Source organism: Glycine max, chromosome 6 (assembly GCF_000004515.6).
Source record: "Glycine max cultivar Williams 82 chromosome 6, Glycine_max_v4.0, whole genome shotgun sequence".
In the NCBI taxonomy this organism is placed as follows: Eukaryota; Viridiplantae; Streptophyta; class Magnoliopsida; order Fabales; family Fabaceae; genus Glycine; species Glycine max.
The window spans coordinates 37866491-37879973 of NC_038242.2; the positions used below are offsets into that span (position 1 = coordinate 37866491).

The window sequence follows — 13483 nt, forward strand, 5'->3', positions numbered from 1 at the left end:
CCGAGCAATAGCTTTATCTCTCGCGACTCATGGGTTTTGACCACACCATCAGATATTGCACCGGAAAATCAAATAAAGTTATAGATGTGTTATCTTGCATCTTCGAAGATAAACAAGGGTTGCTTTTCATTCTTTCAGTGCCCCATTTTGAGTTTCTGGAGTAGCTTAAGACAGGGTTATCAACTAATCTTGAATTTATGAATCTTCGACAAGAGATAATGAAGAAGTCGATAGACAAGAAAAATTATGTTTTGACTCAAGATTTAATTCTAATGAATAATCGAATTTGGTTACCAAAGGGAATTAATTTCATTCAGACACTGTTGCAGGAATACCACAATACACATATTGGGGGTCACATGGGTATTAAAAAGACTTTGGCACGATTAAGAGATAACTACGTCTGGTCTGAAATGCATGAGGATGTTCGAAAGTTCATTCTGACATGTATTGTTTGTCAACAAACCAAGTACGAGGCCAAGAAACCGGCAGGACTCTTTTGTCCATTGGCAATTCCTTCTCGATTGTGGGAGGATCTCTCCCTAGACTTCATTGTTGGTCTTCCTCCTTATCGGGGAAACACCACTATTTTTGGTGGTAGTTGATAGGTTTTCGAAGGGCATCCATTTGGGTATGCTAACAACTAACTACATTACTCTAACGATTGCTGCACTTTTCATGGAGATTGTCGGAAAATATCATGGCATGCCTCAGAGCCTTGTGTCTGATAGAGATCCTCTATTTGTTAGCAGGTTTTGGTGAGAGCTATTTTGTTTAAGTAGATACGACTAAGGATGAGCTCAACATATCATCTGCAATCGGATGGTCAGATGAAGGTCCTAAATAGAATTTTTGAGTGATACCTGAGAGCATTTGTGCACGATAAAACCAATTTGTGGGGCAAATTTCTGGTGTGGGCGGAGTGGTGCTACAACACTTCTGTCCATTCTGCTATTGGCATTTCACCTTTTGAGGTAACTTTTGGGTGGAAGCTTCCAAGCATTCCATAGTACCTATTAGGAACTTCTAATGTGTTGGCGGTAGATGATGTTTTGAGTGACAGGGAAGCTGTGTTTATTAGTTTGCGAAAGAAGCTTCTTAAATCGCAAGAAAGGGTGAAGGCCACCATAGATGCTCATCAAAGGGATGTCAATTTTGAACTAGGTGAATGGGTAATGGTAAGGCTTCGACCATATCGCCAAAGTTCAGCTGCTAAAGTTTCCAATTCGAAATTGGCCAAGCGCTTCTATGGCCCGTTTTAGATTATCTCGCATATAGGTAAGGTAGCCTATAAATTGCAACTTCCAGAGGGGTCACGTATTCATCTGGTTTTTCATTGCTCAACACTCATACCTTTTCATTCATCGAGTCAGGTAGAACCCGTTGCGCTACCTTCACAGAACATTGACAATAAACCTATTATTACTCCCTTGGCATTTCTGGGTACATGTTGGAACCATGTGCAAGGTGAATCTCAATTGCAGGTGTTGGTGCAATGGAAATGGATGCACCTAGACGATACCACTTGGGAAGATTGGGCTAGTTTGAAGGCCACCCATCACCTTGAGGACAAGGTGTTGCCAGATGGGTTGGGGAATGATAGGCCCATAACAGAAAACATAGAGAACAATCATGACAGATCCAAGAGAAGGACTATGGCTCCAAGCTATCTGAAGGACTACGTCTAAGGGCTATCGATAAAAGTTAGGAGGTTGTTAGAGGTATTGGCACTTAGTGCTTGTTGTAGGTAGTTATATTTTATGTAATAAAGGAGTAGTGGGCATTCTGTTAGCAATTGTTCTAGAAGCTCTCCCTCCCCCTCTCTCTCTCTCTCTATATATATATATATATATATATATATATATATATATATATATATATCACCCATCAATGGAATAAAGCAAGCAGAAAATTCACACAACTTTCCTTTCTAATCTGGAGGCCACTTAGTCCTTGAATCCTAAGTCTCTAATTCTGATTCTTACCACTTGCCAACTGCCATTTTTTTTTTACTTAATTAGACTTATCATGAAATCTACCATATCTTTTTCCTATTCAAACCAACACCTCTACAACATTTTCCATGTCCAACTACTCACATTTCTCATACCTACTTCTCCTATCTTGTCTCCCTACTACTCTAGATTTGAATACAATCTAGGAAACATATTCCTCAAATTGTCCTCCCCCACCTATTTATCTTCCCAAAACATGATATCCCCACCATCACCTAATTTACTTTCTATGTTTTTGTAGAACCAACCTTGTGCTGATCCATTTTGCATACCCTACTTAAGTCCCGCCACCATAATAGTCCACTCCTCAACAGGGACAAAGATAGCCTTTGATATTAAGAGGGTCCAAGTCTCATTTATAAATAATCAAATTTAGTCAATAAATATCAATATCAAACATAATTGTAAAGGGCAAAAATCACAAGAAGGAGGATTGAATTGTAATTCATAACTCTTTTCGCAAAATCACACTCTCGTTGATAATGGTTTTTAAAGAAAAAAAATATTAGAAAACAATAGACAAAATACTTAGAACTAGAGTTTTAAAAAGCATTTTCAAAAACCAAAATCACAATCTAGAGTCAAACAATCAGATAAAACTGAGAAGCACAAAAACACAAAATTTTATATTGGTTAGTCTTTTCAACTTGACCACATCTAGTTGTCAACAACTCACAAAGTTTTCATTATCTTTTTAAAAGATACAATTAATGTTTTCACTAGTTACTTTTGGCTTCCACCAAGTATATTCTATACTAGCTTGTCCAAGCTAAAACCCCAAGTATTGTTTCCTACCAAACCACTTCTAGCTCAACACAAATTAGCATATTTTGTTTAAGGTTGGATACACATAAACTATCGACTAATGTCGTATAGATGGATGTACAAGTTTAGCTCATAGTCATTCCCTCTCAAGATTTACAAGGTGTTTTGAGAGTTTTTTACAACTTAGGAAAATATTACAATGTTTGAATGCTTTAGGAATGTATTCATTCAAAGTTTTTAACTTAAGCACTTCAAAACTTCATGTATTTATAAACTTGTTGATGAAGTAACCGTTATCTCTAAACGGTATTCTATTTCCATCTAATGACCTTCTAAAGATAAATGTGCCCATTAGGACGTTAAATGCAACATTAAATTTTTGTCACCAACTAGTCACTTAATACTGATATAACACTTTGCTTATATTTCTTGAGTAGCATTCCAAATATGACGCAATGATTAAATCATATTTTTGTACTGTAATGTCTATTATCATTGATTTGGGCATGCCTTTTGATGGAGTAGGTAACTTTATCATTTGAATTCTCTTTCTCTATTTGGCTCTTCAATAGATCCTATGAAGAATTTCAGGTATTCCCTACACAAAAGATCAAACACACAAAGCATTAACTTGATCTTACATGTTGCAAATTTCAGCATGTATATGCTATTGTCTAATCCATCAGACACAACTTTGGCAGTTTCGTCTATATGCATCTCAGACACAAGCTTTTCAACTTAGTATTTTATTTGCATCAAAACAAAGCAACCGAGGGTCTTGATTCATCTCATATATATACACTCTTTCTTCTAACTTCTTATTTTCTTCATTTTTAGATTTCTATTTATGTAATTACATCACATATTATATTTATTATTTTATCTCCTTTTTTCTTTCTTATTACTTTGTATATGTTTTTTTTTCTCATATATGCACCACAAAATAAAATATGGAGTTATAAGATTGACTCAGCCATTGGAAAAGGGGTTTAAATGTTGAAGAAAGGAGGAAAAAAAGGTGCTAGGTTTGAATCCATCCATTAATATTCTTGACAAAAATTAACAACTAAGATTGATTGAAAAAAAAAACAAATAAAATGAACCCTTTATGATTTCCCTTAGTTTGTATATGCGGTATCACTACCCCCATGAAGTGTTTTAAATGAAAAGGAAAAAAAAATACAAACAATATATTTTTTTGTTTAAGAAAATAATAAATTCTAAAAAAAATCATTTCATTTTTTGTTCATTTTAAAATTTGAATTTTTCTTTCATTTGTCTCCTTCCGTTGTAGGCAAAAATAGTAGTTTGGTTCTCTTTACAAAAGAAAGAAATAGAATACATGAAAATAATAAAGGAAGAATAGAAATAAGTGAGAAATAAAGTAATATATAAAATTGTTTGATTGAAGAGAAATAAAGAAAAAATGAGGAGAAAGATAAAGAGATGAGTAAAACTAAGTGAGAAATAATAGTATATGCAAGTCCTATCATTTTTAAACTTATTTTCACCTTATTTCTCCCCATTAAACACCCAAAATTATTTTCATCCTCCCTATATTATCTCTAGCTTTAAAACCAAGGTTGTGTTTGGTTTAGGGGTGATTTGGTTGTGTGAATGAAAAATAATTAAATATAAATATTTGAATTAAAGTATCGTGGTAGAGGTGTGGGACCCACACTATTTTTTGAAAATTTCTCTTTGAATAGTAATTATTCTCTTCAACCAAATCATCCCTTAGGGAATCTAAAAGGTTGACACAATGGTGTAAGACTTCACTGCATTCGCATGAGTAAAAATGATCTATTTAGTAGGATTACATGTGTTCAATTCCCACAATAAGTAGAATTCCCTTGGGCCAGCGGCAATCACACACCGTCACTAGGTTAGGGGACACCTATGGTCTCTGACCTAATGGATTCGGGGACCCACATATATTTTTTATCCTATAGCGGATTGTAGAAGAAATTCAAAGTGTTCATTGAACTTACCATGTTGTCCTTTTGACACTCCTTATGAATTGTGATGTGTAGAAAGCTTTAATAAATGATAAAAATCGCTACTACAAAAATGCGATTTTACAACACTAAATCAATGATGGTTTTACAAAATCGTAGTCGTAAAAAATGAGGTGACAATTTTGCATATAATTGTAACTATTTTAAAATGGTTTTCACAAAACTATTGTTAAAAGTGAATTTCAAAGACAATTTTTTAGAGAAATTGTCTTTGAATGTCGCTTAAATAGTTTTGTTCTTGTGCACTCTCCTCTATTAAATCCTTTCCTTACAAATCTAGCTTATCTCGCTCTCATTCTTTGTCATTGCTATTAAAGATCCTTCCCACGCCACACCGTTGAAACTACCTCTTGCTTTCACTTTCTATGAAGGTAAGATCCCTCTCTCACCCTCGAACCATCTCATTGTGTTTCTCGCACTATTGAACCTTTTCTCACTCTTTGCGGATTCAGGTTTGGGTTTCTGGAAAGGTTTGGGTCTCCAAGAATCATCTTGTTCTCACACTCTAGTGCTTTGGGAGGTTAGTACTTATTTGTGCTTTTGAGTTTTCCTATTTCATCTCCATGCACCAACTGTTGGATTATTTGCCTAAGCTAAAATTTGTGCATCACAATGTTGGATAAAATTCTTTTCAGCAAGCACATGCACCTTTGTATGATACATTACAAAGTGATCAAAAAAGCCTCTGTATCTAGGGACACAAAGTTTACACAGTTGTCAATGGTGTTAGATTTGGTAAATTTGAAGGCAAAATATGGGTGAAGTGATAAAAGTTTCACTAAATTGCTTGACGTGCTACAAAGGATGCTTCCAAACAAAAACATGTTTCCGAAATCACTATGAAGCGAAGATGATACTATGTCCTCTGGGTATAGAGTACTGAAAAATACATGAATGCATTAATGATTGCATATTGTACATAAATGAGTTTGTAGAAATGTGTAAGTGTCCCAAGTGTAGGGTATCATGGTACAAAGTGAAGGATGACGATTGTAGCAATGAGGAAAGCACAAAGAAAGATCCCCCAACAAAGGTGTGTTGGTATCTTCCAATAATTCAATGGTTTAAGCAATTGTTTGCTAACGAAGATAACACAAAAAACCTTGAATGACATGTAGATGGGAGAACAAAATGATAGATTTCTTCGACATCCAACTGGTTCCACTCAGTGGAAGACAATTAATCGCGTGTTCCCAATTTTGGAAAAGAGCCAAGAAACCTTAGGCTTGGAATTTCTTCAGATGGAATGAATCCTTTTGGTAACTTAAGCATTAACCACAGTTCATGGTATGTTTTACTAATGATTTACAACACACCTCCTTGGTTGTGCATGAAGCAAAAATGCATTATGTTGTCAATTAGAAATGTATTTTCCTCCTTCATTTTTTGACATCATGGTTCACTTAATTGTTCATCTAGTAAGGGAGACTAGATTGCGTGGGCCTATATATTTATGATGGATGTACCAAGTTGAGCAATACATGAAGATCTTAAAAGGATATACCAAGAACTAATAGCATCCAGAAGCATCCATTGTTGAAAGGTACATTGTAGAAGAAGCTAGAGCTTTGTTTAGAGTACATGGAAAAGGTGAAATCTATTGGGCTTTCCGAGTCTCATCATGCCAACAGATGGGGAAGTAAGGGTTTACGGGGTTTTGCGATTGTAACCATGGGTCATGAAGAACGGAATCAAGGATATTTGTATATATTGAATAACAACAAAGTGGTTGACCTGCATATAACTGCTCACAAAGAATTTTTGCAGGTTAATCAACCAAAAATGACCCAAAAAATAGGTGTTGTAAGAGCGTAATAAGACTTTCATAAACTAGTTTAAAGATATAATTTTTGCTTATGACAATGCTTCTGAAACATTGAGAACATTAGCAGATGGGTCAAAATGAAATGTGTTTATTGGGAAGGGATATGATATCAACAACTATTCTTTTTACACAAAGTCACAAGATGAGAAGAGTACGGTGCAAAATAGTGGGGTTAGTCTTGACGCTCGTTCTGAATAATATGCTAGTGCATTAGGTAACAACCTCGTTATGACGTCTATGCCTTACTTTGGAGTGATTCAACAAATCTTGGAAGTTGATTACAGTCAATTAAGGGTGCTTGTTTTTAAGTGTAACTGGGTTAATGGGAAGTTCGGTGTGCATGTCGATGATATGTGATTTACATTGGTAGACCTTAATAACGTTTCTTATAAGGATGAGTCATTCATCATGGTAGAAAAGCAAAACAAGTGTTTTATCTCCAAGATTCGGGTAGCTCAAAATGGTCAGTGGTTCTACAAGGAAGAATAAGTGGTGTTAGTTATGAAAATTAGGACTTTACACTTGATGTTTGTGACACTCCTTCTTTCTCCACATGTATGCCTTCCATGTAAGCAGAAAATAAAGTGTAATGCTCATGATGAAGGCTTATGGGAGAACATTCCTATCTGATTGCATTTTACATAAGTAATGTTTATGTTATTGTATAGTTAACATCATTTTGTTGCATATTTACACTTTATATTAACTTAATTTGTATAGATGCAATTGCCACTAATGTTTTTATTATTTTATTTGTATAGGAACATGGCTACACCACCAAGCTACCTTCCTCCTAATTCCCCAGCTTCTTTAGAGTCTACCTCTAGGAGGACTAGACAATGTACACGGCTCATAAGATTGACTATTAGACACTTAGATCAACTGAGGCTAGTGGTTCATGTGAACCCTTCCGTTAGGAAAGCTTTAGGCCCACTTAAAGAGAATTTCCACACCAATTTGGGAACAATAGCTCAATATAAGGTTGGTATTTTGTATCCCAATTGGAAAGTTATGCCAGAATCTTTGCAAGATCTGATTTGGGATGACATTTTGATATGCACAATTAACCATCCATATTTTAGTAACTCTTACATTGTTGTGCTTCACTAACTCTTACGAGGCATTTTGTAATGCAGAGCCAATTTGAGATTCCAAAAGTGTCAAATTCCAGAAAGAAGGTCATTTCATTGGTGGGTACAAGATGAAGGCAATTTAAGTCAAGTCTTACAACTAAATTTGTATACGTAGAAAAAAGAGGGTGGAGACAGGATTCCTTGTAATAAGTATGATCTGGATGAAAAGATATGAGAGGAATTTTTTGCACACCGCAAAACCCTTTCTTGGCAAGTTAGTTGCGGGTGTTGTTTTTTGAATTTGAAATTTGAAATTTATTTGCTAAAATTGTGTCTAAATTATCACGGGGAATATAAAAGAAGGCTCAGGAATGCCAAAAACACAACATGTGGCAACACTTATTGTCTCGTTGGAGTTATGACTTGCTTGAGAAGAAACTTGTGGCTGAGAAAATTAAAAAATGACAGGAGGAAGGAATTGCATATGGGAGTTCAACTATTGTTGACCCTTCATCTCCCATTAAAAAACATGTGAAGTGAAAGATAACCTGCACAAAACGTTCCACACAACAAATTTCTGATAGGACGGTAAGTAAATTTTCATTTTTACATTTAGCTTTATAATAACAACATCATTTGACAAACTTATTTTTGTTGGTTTCAGAATTCATAGAAGTGCATCAGTTATAAAAATTGATGTTAAAATACACTATACAATATCGGTTATTAAGAAAACCAATGTCGTATACTACAAAATAAGCAAAAAAAAAATGTAAAATATGCATAAAACAACATCGATTTTTAACAAAATAGATGTTGTAGTGCACACCGCAACATCGGTTTTTAGCAAAATCGATGTTTTGAGGTGGACTACAACATTGGTTTTGTTAAAAACCGATGTAGTTTTTGCAATTTTTTAAATATTCTATTTGTTTTGTTAATATTACCTAAACCTGCAAATTAAAAACAGAACCAATCTAGGCAATACAAAATTTTATATTCAAATTATTGTTGAATGATTACTATCTAATAAAAGAAATAGTTCAAGTAATGAAAACAATAATGTCAATACATAAAATCATCTATAACCTAAGCTACTTAAACATAACTCTACGATTGTAAAATTGCACAAACACCCGGTGTTACATTCTTACGTCTTAGAAAGCATCTTGTCCACTAAATACAAATTGCCTATATTCTCTCTAGTTCGAATGGTCTTGGATCACTAAAATACTACATGAATAAAGCATAATTAATAAGTTTAAATAATAACAACTATAACAAATGAAATTAGTTTTGAAGTAAACAATTATCATTTCTCAATTATTCTTGAAACCTCCAAGGACTATGGTTGATATCCAATGGTTCATGTAATAGCCGCACTCAGTGCTTCCTCTTTGCTTATTACACTAAATTCAATAAGATATTTAGATATTCAAAGTTATCCCAAAATTAGTGTATACAGTAATAAATTGTCATTTTTAAGAGATCAAACATTATTTAAATGACTTACTTTAATTGGAATCCATTTATCAGTTGCCTTGGATTTACTTCCTTGATTATTGTTGAATTCCTTCAGAGCACTAGTTAAGAGAAACATGCATGTGTGGTGTAACGGGTGTGCGGTGTGTTAGTGTAATTAATCACTGTCATATCAAAATCTGAGGATAAGTTAGTGCTCTATTAATATCTCTTATTTTTTTTCACATAATGGGTCATGTTCTTAAGTCCAAGAACTATGTAATAAGAAATAATCCGTATCTTGAATTGGTGTAAAGTTACAACATTTTGTTTTACAAAAAAAATATATATGACTAATTATGCATATAAATATTTTAACAAGTGCAATTTGTATCTTCTACCACTTATGTAATCCATCCTTATCAAACAAACCATGGTTTCGGAAACAAAACAGTCCAAGAGTGTGTGTGTAACTAGAGCTAGACCCTCGGGGCTATTGCTAGCGAGGGTGAGAAAAGAAGGTCACAAGGTGGTTGTGTTGGAGCAAAACCATGATATTGGAGGTCAATGGCTATATGACCCAAATGTACAAGAGGAGGATCCCTTAGGAAGGGACCCTTGGCTAAAGATGCATAGCAACATCTATGAGTCTTTAACGCTCACGTCTCCCAGACAAATCATGGGGTCAACTAATTTCCTCTTTTTAGTCAAGAAAGGTGGAGACACAATGAAGTTTCCAAGCCATACAAAGTTCCTTTCAAGCCATACAGATCATTAGGACTTTTGTGAATGGTTTAAGTTGAGAGAGATGGTCAAGTTCAATACAAAGGTGCATTATGTAGGACCATTAAATTATGGTGTCCCTGGTGAGGATTTGAACAAGTATTTGACGTAGTAGTTATGGCCACTGGCCATTTCTCTAATCCTAGATTGCCCTATATTCAAGGTAGGTGGACATCACTTTGTTTCTAGATCTCTGTCTCTCACTCGCGCACACATGACATGAATCAACATGTTTTTCCTCACCAAAAGAAAGAGTGAATAGGCAATTTAGTCCCTGAGATTGTACCTTTTTTGCATATTAGTCCCTAACTTAATGTTAAATTCAAAATAGTCCCTATCTTTGCATAAGTGTTGCAAAATAGTCTTTCCGTTAAATTTTAAAGTAACGCTGTTAGTGAGGTCAATTTTAGTGCCACGTGGACTATCCAACGTGATAGTAAAGGATGACGTGGCATGGCACGTGGACGTGCCTATGAAAAGATGCCATGTCATTTGATGATAACAAAACGAGTAAATAGGCAATTTAATCCCTGATTTTGTACCCATATTGCATATTAGTCCCTAACTTAATGAAAAATTCAAAATAGTCCTTATCTTTGCATAAGTGTTGCAAAATCATGCAAGGCACAACCTTCGCAATGCATGAACACTTTAAGCATGATTTCTGGCATCTTTTAAGTTAGGGACTATTTTGCAACACTTATGCAAAGATAGAGACTATTTTGAATTTTTCATTAAGTTAGGGACTAATATGCAACAGGTGTACAAAGTCAGGGACTAAATTTCCTATTTACTAGTTTTGTTATCATCAAATGACGTGACATCTTTTAAGAGGCACGTCCATGTGCCATGCCACGTCATCCTTTAGTGCCATGTTGGATAGTCCATGTGGCACTAAAATTGACCTCACTAACAGCGTTACTTTAAAATTTAACGGAAGGACTATTTTGCAACACTTATGCAAAGATAGAGACTATTTTGAATTTAACATTAAGTTAGGGACTAATATGCAAAATGGGTACAATCTCAGAGACTAAATTGCCTATTCACTCATTAAAAAGAAAAAGAATCCACTCGTCCATATATTTCATGCAAATGAAAATCATATGCATTTCAAGTAATGATAAGTAAAATTAATAAAATACCAAATAAGAAAGAAAATCATATGCATTTCAAGGATGATAAATAAATTAATATTTGAGTTAAACCTAACTAGAAATTTTATATAGAATAATGGCATCCTTCTTTGTTAGGAAAAATATATACATATAGTCCAATCTTCTAGCTACCAAGCCACATCTACTGTCTGCACTACAATGTTTTCTAGCACCCATTATCAATTCACATTCATTCATATTCTAGTACAGTTTTTAGCCAATGGCGAAAATTCAAATTTGCAAAAAGGAAAATGGACTGATAGGCATTTAAAGTAATAAGGATTGATAATTACAATCTTCATGGAGAAGTTAAATAAATAAGGATTGGTAATATCTCTACAGTCGTATCAACATTAGTACATTATAAGTAAAATTAATAAAATACCAAATGTCATCTTAAACTTATAAATTGAGAAATAAAAAAATAAAAATAAAAATGAAAATTTTAAAATGTATAGGGATAAATATATAAATATAATAATAACTCAGCAAATGAAAACCACCAGCAACAGTTACAACATTTGAGAATTAGGCTTTCAACAGATAAGGTAAGAAGCTTATAAGCAGCACAAATGGAAAAGTTGTTCAATTCATGGCATCTTCCTATCTAAACTCAAGCTTTGCCGTCAATTAACCTAAAGCACAACTTGATTTATGGCTTTGAACTTTGAAAATTGAATAAAATCCAATAAACTTATATTTCGATTCTAACAAACTAACATTTACAATTTTAAAAAATAGGTTCTAACCGCACAAATGGAAAAGTTGTTCAATTCATGGCATCTTCTTATCTAAACTCAAGTTTTGCCGTCAATTAACCTGAGGCACAACTTGATTTAGGACTATGAACTGTGAAAATTGAATCAAACCCAATAAACTTATATTTCTAACAAACTAACATTTACAATTTTAAAAAATAGCTTCTAAAAACACTCTCATTTAGATGTCTTATATTTTATAAGCCAAAAGAAAATTTTGCTAACCTTGTTAGACTTGATTAGCAAAAATGAACAACTGACGTTCAAGCAGCTTAAGGTCGCGTCCTTAATGTCTAAGTGCTCCAGTTCTTCCTTAAGGGAATTTCTACACAGTAAACCAATGTTTTCTATTCAATGACATATTAGAGGAAAGAGAATAGAACTTCAATGACATATTATAAGAGAGAAGAGAAGGATTCGGGAAGAAGTCGTCGTCAGCGATGACGAAAATTGTAACACCCCATTTTTTGTAAAATAAATTAAAAAAGATTTTTATTTAAAAACAAATCAAATTTTAGAAAAATGATGAGGTTTTTATAATTAAATAAATAGGGAGAAATAACTTTATTAATTAAAATAATGGTTTGAAGGAAAATAAAAAGGATGTTTTATTTATTCATTTGATAGGAAATAAAATAGAATTCATTTTGTAAAATAAATAAAAAGATAAAGTAAATAAAAGGCCCATAGTACTATTAGATTCCTATAACTATTTTGAGGAACTGATAGAGCAAGCTAAGTGTATAAAAGAAATTGCACGAATGCTCTCTTATTAATCTTCAAAGAACAGATGCTATATATATAGTTGAATTTTTGAAATGTTAAACTGCATCGGATCACATTTACATGCCTAGGATGTGATCCTTACCTAATAGGAACCAACACTTATTCTTCCTAAAAAATAGAATTGCAACTGCAAATAGAAACAAACTAAGGAAACATAATAGAAACAAAACATATTTAATCTTGACATTCCCTCCCTTAAACCAATGCATCTATACTAGTTACTCCAAGCATGGCCTGCAGTTTCTCAAACTGTTCCAGTTTTAAAGGTTTTGTCAGGATGTCTGTGAGCTGGTCCTGAGAACTACAAAAACTCAACTTGACTATTCCATCATTCACCAAATCCCGAAGAAAATGAAACTTGACATCAATGTGTTTGCTTCTCCCGTGAAACACTGGATGTTTGGACAACTGCATAGTAGAGTTGTTATCACACATAATCACAACTTTCGTCTTCTCTTTGACTCCAATTTTCTCTAGTAATCGTCCAAGCCAAACACATTGACAGGCACATAATGTTGCTGCCACATATTCTGCTTCAGTGGTAGACAAGGCAACCACTGTTTGTTTCTTTGAAACCCAAGAAACTACTCATGTTCCCATCATAAACACAAATCCAGATGTACTTTTCCGATCATCCAAGTCGCCAACATAATCACTATCTATAAAGGATACTAATTTTGGGCTGCCTGCTCCTTTCTTATACAAGATTCCAAGATTAGTTGTGCCTTTCACATACCGTAAGACTTTCTTTGCTGCAAGTCAGTGTGCCGTGGTAGGATTGGTCATAAATCTGCTTATTGAACTTACTATATACATCAGATCAGGCCTAGTAACAATTAGAT

General features: G+C 34.0%; 1 pseudogene; it reads left to right on the forward strand.

The window, feature by feature from the left end:
* The first annotated feature begins 9590 nt into the window (after positions 1–9590).
* LOC113001877 (flavin-containing monooxygenase FMO GS-OX-like 8) lies at positions 9591–10129 on the forward strand (annotated as a pseudogene).
* The last annotated feature ends 3354 nt before the right edge of the window (positions 10130–13483 follow it).